The following is a 7,663-nucleotide window of genomic DNA, read 5'->3' as shown; positions in this document are numbered from 1 at the left end:
TTCTCTTCATCCCTCCCTCCCCACCCCTTCCCTTTGGAAGGCAAGCAATTCAATATAGGCCAAATCTGTGTAGTTTTGCAAATGACTTCCATAATGGTCGTGTTGTGTAAGACTAACTATATTTCCCTCCATCCTATCCTGGCTCCCATTACTTCTATTCTCTCTTTTGATCCTGTCCCTCCCCATGAGTGTTGACCTCAAATTGCTCCCTCCTCCCATACCCTCCCTTCCATCATCCCCTCTACCCTGCTTATCCTCTTATCCCCCACTTTCCTGTATTGTAAGATAAGTTTTCATACCAAAATGAGTGTGCATTTTATTCCTTCCTTTATTGGAATGTGATGAGAGTAAACTTCATGTTTTTCTCTCACCTCCCCTCTTTATCCCTCCACTAATAAGTCTTTTGCTTGCCTCTTTTATGAGAGATAATTTGCCCATTCCATTTTTCCTTTTCTCCTCCCAATATATTTCTCTCTCACTGCTTGATTTCATTTTTTTAAGATATGATCCCATCCTATTCAATTCACTCTGTGCACTCTGTCTCTATGTGTGTGTGTGTGTGTGTGTATGTGTGTGTGTGTGTGTGTGTGTGTGTGTGTGTGTGTGTGTGTGTGTGTGTGTGTGTAATCCCACCCAGTACCCAGATACTGAATAGTTTCAAGAGTTACAAACATTGTCTTTCCATGTAGGAATGTAAACAGTTCAACTTTTATACGTCCCTCATGACTTCTCTTTGCTGTTTACCTTTTCATGCTTCTCTTCATTCTTGTGTTTGAAAGTCAAATTTTCTTTTCAGCTCTGGTCTTTTCATCAAGAATGCTTGAAAGTCCTCTATTTCATTGAAAGACCAATTTTTCCCCTGAAGTATTATACTCAGTTTTGCTGGGTAGGTGATTCTTGGTTTTAGTCCTAGTTCCTTTGACTTCTGGAATATCCTATTCCACGCCCTTCGATTCCTTAATGTAGAAGCTGCTAGGTCTTGTGTTATCCTGATTGTATTTCCACAATACTTGAATTGTTTCTTTCTAGCTGCTTGCAATATTTTCTCCTTGACCTGGGAACTCTGGAATTTGGCTACAATGTTCCTAGGAGTTTCTCTTTTTGGATCTCTTTCAGGTGGTGTTCTGTGGATTCCTTGAATACTTATTTTGCCCTTTGGTTCTAGAATCTCAGGGCAGTTTTCCTTGATAATTTCATGAAAGATGATATCTAGGCTCTTTTTTTGATCATGGCTTTCAGGTAGGCCCATAATTTTTAAATTGTCTCTCCTGGATCTGTTTTCCAGGTCAGTTATTTTTCCAATGAGATATTTCACATTATCTCCATTTTTTTCATTCTTTTGGTTTTGTTTTGTGATTTCTTGGTTTCTCATAAAGTCATTAGCCTCCATCTGCTCCATTCTAATTTTGAAAGAACCATTTTCTTCAGTGAGCTTTTTAACCTCCTTTTCCATTTGGCTAATTCTGCTTTTGAAAGCATTCTTCTTCTCATTGGCTTTTTGAACCTCTTTTTCCAATTGAGTTAGCCTGTTTTTCAGGGTGTTATTTTCTTCAGCATTTTTTTGGGTCTCCTTTAGCAGGGTGTTTACTTGTTTTTCATGCTTTGCTTGCATGTCTCTCATTGCTCTTCCCAGTTTTTCCTCCACCTCTCTAACTTGATTTTCAAAATCCTTTTTGAGCTCTTCCATGGCCTGAGCCCATTGAGTGGGCTGGGATACAGAAGCCTTGACTTCTGTGTCTTTCCCTGATGGTAAGCATTGTTCTTTCTCATCAGAAAGGAAGGGAGGAAATACCTGTTCACCAAGAAAGTAACCTTCTATAGTCTTATTTTTTTTCCCTTTTCTGGGCATTTTTCCAGCCAGTGATTTGACTTCTGAGTATTCTCTTCACATCCACTTTGCCTCCAGATCCCCCTAGCCAGCGCTTGGGGTCTGAGATTCAGATGCTGCTTCCCAGCCTCAGGGCTTTGGATGGGGGCAGGGCTGCTATTCAGTGTGAGACCAAGTTCAGGTGCTCAGGTGGGGGCAGGGCCGCCTCACGGGGCTCAGTTCCCTCAGGGGGTTTATGCAGAGACCTTCAACAATGGATCTGGGCTCCTGCCTGCTTGGGGAGCCCCGGTCTGCTCCCACCTCTGCTGCTGCCTCCTGAGGGGGCCTGAGTTATGGGGGCACCCCACTCCCCTCTCAACCCGCCAAAGAGACCCTCTCACCGACCCTTGTCACCTGTGGGTGGAGGGACCCACGTGGCAGCTAGAGATTCTGTCCCTGAAGCCTGCTCGGATCCACTCCTTTTGGCACCGTGCGGCTGAGGCAGGGCTGTGCTGGGCTCCTGGTCTGCAGCGTGAAGGACCTTTTGCAAGAGGTTTTCAGGCTCTCTGGAACAGAAATCTCATCCGCTCTGTTGTTCTGTGGCTTCTGCTTCTCCAGAATTTGTTGGGAGTTCTTTTTTTACAGATATTTTATGGGCTGTGGGTTCGGATCTAGTGTATGTGTGTCTTTCTACTCCGCCATCTTGGCTCTGCCCCTGATCAGTATATTTTTTAAAAAGTTAAGTGAGATGTCCCCAGAAGCAACCAGGAACTGGTTTTCCATAAGCATATCTGAATTTCATAACTCTTGAGTTTTAATCCAGGAAACCCAAATCTTTATAAAGCCTAGAAATGAGGGATATTGCTTTGAACTTACTTGCTATGAAACATTTTTTTTCTATACCCTCCTTCTGCTACTTGCCTCTTTTATATCTTCATTTTTGCTTCTATGATAACTTAAGTAAGTTTCCTGCAGTTAAGAAGGAAACTATTGATGAAAAAAGAGTATATAGTGTTTTTAAAGAAATTTTATTGCTGTCCTTTATTTTTGATCATGTAAACTTTCCAATGTATCTGTCCTCCTTCTCCCTACCAGAAAGCCATTACTATATGAACTGTTTTTAAAAAGAAAAAATAAAAAAGAGGAAGAAGAGGGAGAAAATGAGCAAATTCATTCAATACCTATAAAAAAATGTGATAATATATGCAATTTTTAAAGTTATGATTCCATTATCTATATCAATAATTCTCTTCTGCTCCTTTAGCAACACCATGGTAATATCAATTGATACAGACAGACAGACAGACAAATGAATGAATGAGTAATTATTGTAAGGATCTCATTAGATCTTTACAAACTAATACATGTAATGTTTCACACTCATAACTCCCCTTCCCCATCTTCTGCAAGGGAGTCATAGGAAGCCTCTTCTCTTGTCTCTTTTTTTGGGTTAGGATTGATCTTTGAAATTTGGCAACAATAATTTTAGGTTATAAAATGTAATTGGGGGTTGTTTCTTGTTGGTTTTTTTAACAGAAAATATGCCCCACTGCATTTGAGAACAGAGTGTCATGGAAAGAGCACTATTTGAATTCTCAACTTGGGCTATTTACAAGTTGCATGCCTCTGTCTTTCTTTGTGCCTCAATGTGCTCAATTATAAAATGTGGAGAATTGGCTCAACAACCTCTAAGGTCTCTTTTGTTTTTGTTACTTTGTGAAGAATGTCACGGAGAAAAGTTAGCCTGGGTATGGATTAAAAATAGCAACCCCTCCTCTTTCAAGAAAGATATTAGGAACATAATGTAATTGATCTGTATTTTCAAAATCTGTCTCTGTTTCCTTCCCCTACCCCTAAACAGAAGGGATGTTACTTAAAAAAAAAATTCAGTATCATCTTGACAATTTTAACCTGCATTGAATTACTCCAGTCTCTGGCATTTACTAGGGTTACTTCTGATACTCTGGTTTATGAGGTTTAAATCTGAGCCTGGTAGGCTTAACCAAGCTAGGTGTAAGTGCCCATTTAAGGATTCCTTCTATGAATAAAAGGAAAAACTTGTCAGCTTCATCTCAGCCCATTAAACCTATCTGGAAATGATCAGTTCAGTCCAAGAAAACTTTCTCTTTAGTTGCCTCCAAAGCCATCCTCCATTTGCACTAGTATTCAGAGTGAGAAAATGGTTATGCTAAGGATTCCAGCAAGTCATCCAGTTCCATTTCCTGTCTTTGTCCAAAAATAGTGAAATGTTAATGCATCCAGATAGAGAACAGTTTAATTTTCCACAACTTCATGAAAGCCTGGGGTGGTTTTCCTTCACACTGTGAACTGGGTAGGGGATGTTGCTGGAGTAAACTCCAGTGGATGATGAGAGATTATTAAATTTTCAGTGTGAGCATTTATACCTCAGAAATCGACCAGTGCTACAAATCAGGGCTTGATTTATTGTTTGTCTATACTTTAAAAAGTGATGAAAAACTTGTGAATAACATAGATTAAAACTTAAAAATATGCTATGACGTGGTTGTTAAACATTACCACATATCCCCGGAACTGGGTAACATATATCTTTGATCAAGTGAGATAATGTACCTAAAGTGTTTTGCAATCAATGAAATAGCAAGTATTTATTAAGGGTCAATGTACCAGACACCATACCAGGCACTGAGAATACAAAGACAAAAATGAAACAATCCCTAGGTAACTTAGAATGCTAGATAAATGTCAGGTAATAGTTAATAGTAACAATAATTCCTCCTCCTTCGTTGCTTCCTCTTTCCCATTATTATTCTTCCACTTGGTACATACTATTATGTTCTCTAGTGGTCTGCTCTGACCTCAGATGACCCTTAACTTTTTTCTACCTTCTTTTTCTCCAGTAGAATTGATTTGCCCCCATCCCATTCCTTTATAGGTCCTTCTATATGAAAATGAATGTTAGTGCCCTAATCACAGAAACTACCCCTCTCAGGGAAAAAAATGCTTTCTGCAAAGAAAATGTGTGTGTGTGTGTGTATGTGTATGCACGCACGTGTGTAAAGAGGAAAGAGAGGGAGAGAGAGAGAGAGAGAGAGAGAGAGAGAGAGAGAGAGAGAGAGAGAGAGAGAGAGAGAGAAATAACCACAAATGGAAATGGGAGTAGCTTTAAGCAAGGCGGCGGGCCAAGAGGGGAGCTATTTTTATATAGGATGTATTTTAGTGGGGCTCGAATCCTTTGTCCTATGTATAGGGCTGCTCCCAAGGTAGCCAGCTCTTTATTTCAAAACACACTCCTTCCTATAATTAGGCCCTTGTTTGGGCTTCTGAGGACAAGGATAACCAAGGGTTTGCCTCCTTCAAAAGTCTAAAGACAAATAGTATACCAACCTTCAGCCTTCTCTTTGTGCTAAATGATCCAAACTCCTGAAAATTCCTCCCGGTGAATACTTCCATTCCATACCCCACCCCAACTCTCACTTATCTATATCATGGTTCATGAATTTTAATCCATCTAGATAGGGGTCAGTGTGTTCTGACTCATGTTTGGGGGAGCACAACTTTTATTGTCCAGCCCTTAAATGCCATTTAGTTTTCATGTCCGTTTTTAAAAGAACAGGATTCTAACGCTTGTTCGTGTTTGGATCAGTTCTGACTCTTCCATCTTTTTCTGGCATACTGTACTATCTAACCATCTTATATTTGTGAATGGATTTACTGATGTTGATAATAATGACAGCTAACATTTATGTAGTGGTTTTATGTTCGCAAAGTGCTTTACAAATATGATTTCCTTTTTATTCACACAACAACCCTGGGTGGTAGGTACTATTACTATTCCCATTTTACAGAGGAGAGAGCTGAGGCAGTCAGAGGTTAAGTGACTTGTCCAGGGTCACATAGCTATTAAATATTTAATGTAGAATTGGGACTGGGTTCTTTCTGACTCTAGGTCCAGCTTCCTATCTACTGTACCACCTAGCGGCTTCTAAATTCTGAGTACATTACTTAATTTTGAACTCTGGAGGTCAGTTTGATTTTCTAGACTGTAACCATTTAGTCCTCTCAAAATTTGTATTGTTTTCTATGGGTCTCATCTTCTGGAACAGATAAAGGCAAAACATAGACCAAGGTCATAGATTACAAGCTCAGTGGTTTGAGATCATTTATTTGTTCTGAGATTTTTAAAACTGAAAATGGTCATCTACTAAAACCTTAATTTTATGTACTTTCCTGTAGTGTGTTAAATTCTCATCCTTTATGACATGCACAGCATCGATATGCGAATAGCCTGCAGCTTGTTAAACTACCATAAAATAAGATAGACGCACCTCATTAATTACCATTGTCAAGAGAATTAGGCTATCTATCAGTAAATATTTAAGTAGAATTTTCTACCTTGAAAAAGTTAACTCATGGTGTTAGGGCATGAGATTCTGAGACAGATCTCAGTCATAAGAAAACAAAAGAAAACAAAATTTATCTGGTGACAGATTTTATTTTAATCCAAGGATTTGGTGAGAATTTCCAATTATAGTTCCTTTTTAAAAAAAAAAAAACTTTCTGAAATGATCTGAATAACGTGTAGCAACAATCATAAAACTCAAATTGCTGTTGATAGGTGTATACACACACACACATATTAAATGAAACAACAAAGCTGCTCTTGTAAATCAAAATATGAAGATCAAATCCAAATCCAAGCTCTGAAAATGAAATTGCATTGGCGATTCTGTGCGTATGTCGTTTTTGTTTGGGGAGGATATTTTTCACTGGTTGCAGCAAATAAGTAGAGAAAACTACCTGACTGTAGATTGTAGAGAAAGCAGTTCACGGTACAGACAAGAATACTGTTCCAGTGTTTCCATCCACATGGTCAATGATGAACAGGGACTCTTCCTGAGAATCAGCAAGTTCGGAACAATCTAGTCAAGAGACCTCTCATCCCAACTCTGTCCCAAACTAGGCTAGTGGCTTTGGACAAGTCACTTAATGTCCCTGCATTTCAAACTTTTTCTCTGTAAAATGCGAGGATTAAACTGGGTGAAAACACAAAGTCCCTTCTAGTTATGACTCCATTATACCAATAATTTCATCCATGCCATTCACATCAGATTTGACACCAAGGATTCTCTCCTCCTGCTTTGGTGACACCATAGCAGTATCAATTAATAGACAAATATAAAGATATATAGACAGATCAATGAATGAATTATTAAATGAACAAAGGAAAGAATTAACAAATGAATAATTGAATGAATAAGCATATAAGCCAAGAGAAATAATCAAATAAGTGAAAAAATGAATAAATATGCCCTCTCTGAGACCCACAAGTCTTCCTTAAACAGGGTGCATTTTCTAGACATTTGGCATGACCCTTTTCTGATAATATCTGTGCTTCATGTTAGTAATCTATGATGTTACATTCAGTACAAAAATGGATAGAACATTGGACCTAGTGTTGAGAATACCTGAGGTCCAGCCAGACTTTAGCTGCTTGCTAGCTGTGTGACCCTGGGCAGGTTGCTTACCCTCGGCTTCCTATAAGATTGGGGTACTAATAGCACCTACCTCTGGGAGTTGTTGGGAGAATAAAGCGAGATCATATTTGCAAATTTTAAAATGCTATTATTATTACCACTTACTATCTCCCTACCCATTATTTAATTCAGTTGAAAAAGCATTTAAGTGTCTACTATTTGCCAGGCACTGTGCTAGATACTAGGGAATAAAAACCAAAACTGTAATAATGATAGTTAATATTTAGATATAACCTTAAGGTTTTGTAAAGATATGTGTATGTGCATACACAAACATACATACATAGACACATACATATACATATATTACAAATGTGCGTGTATTTGATTAGAGCCTTAC

General features: G+C 38.7%; 1 protein-coding gene across 1 annotated transcript in view; it reads right to left on the bottom strand.

Moving 5' to 3' along the window:
- RORA (RAR related orphan receptor A) overlaps window positions 1–7,663 on the bottom strand; it is an 887,404-nt gene that overhangs the window by 628,339 nt on the left and 251,402 nt on the right. The gene's annotated exons all lie outside the window — the stretch shown is intronic.

The sequence above is a fragment of the Notamacropus eugenii genome, chromosome 1, assembly GCF_028372415.1.
Source record: "Notamacropus eugenii isolate mMacEug1 chromosome 1, mMacEug1.pri_v2, whole genome shotgun sequence".
In the NCBI taxonomy this organism is placed as follows: domain Eukaryota; kingdom Metazoa; phylum Chordata; class Mammalia; order Diprotodontia; family Macropodidae; genus Notamacropus; species Notamacropus eugenii.
This window is presented reverse-complemented; position numbering and strand designations above follow the sequence as displayed.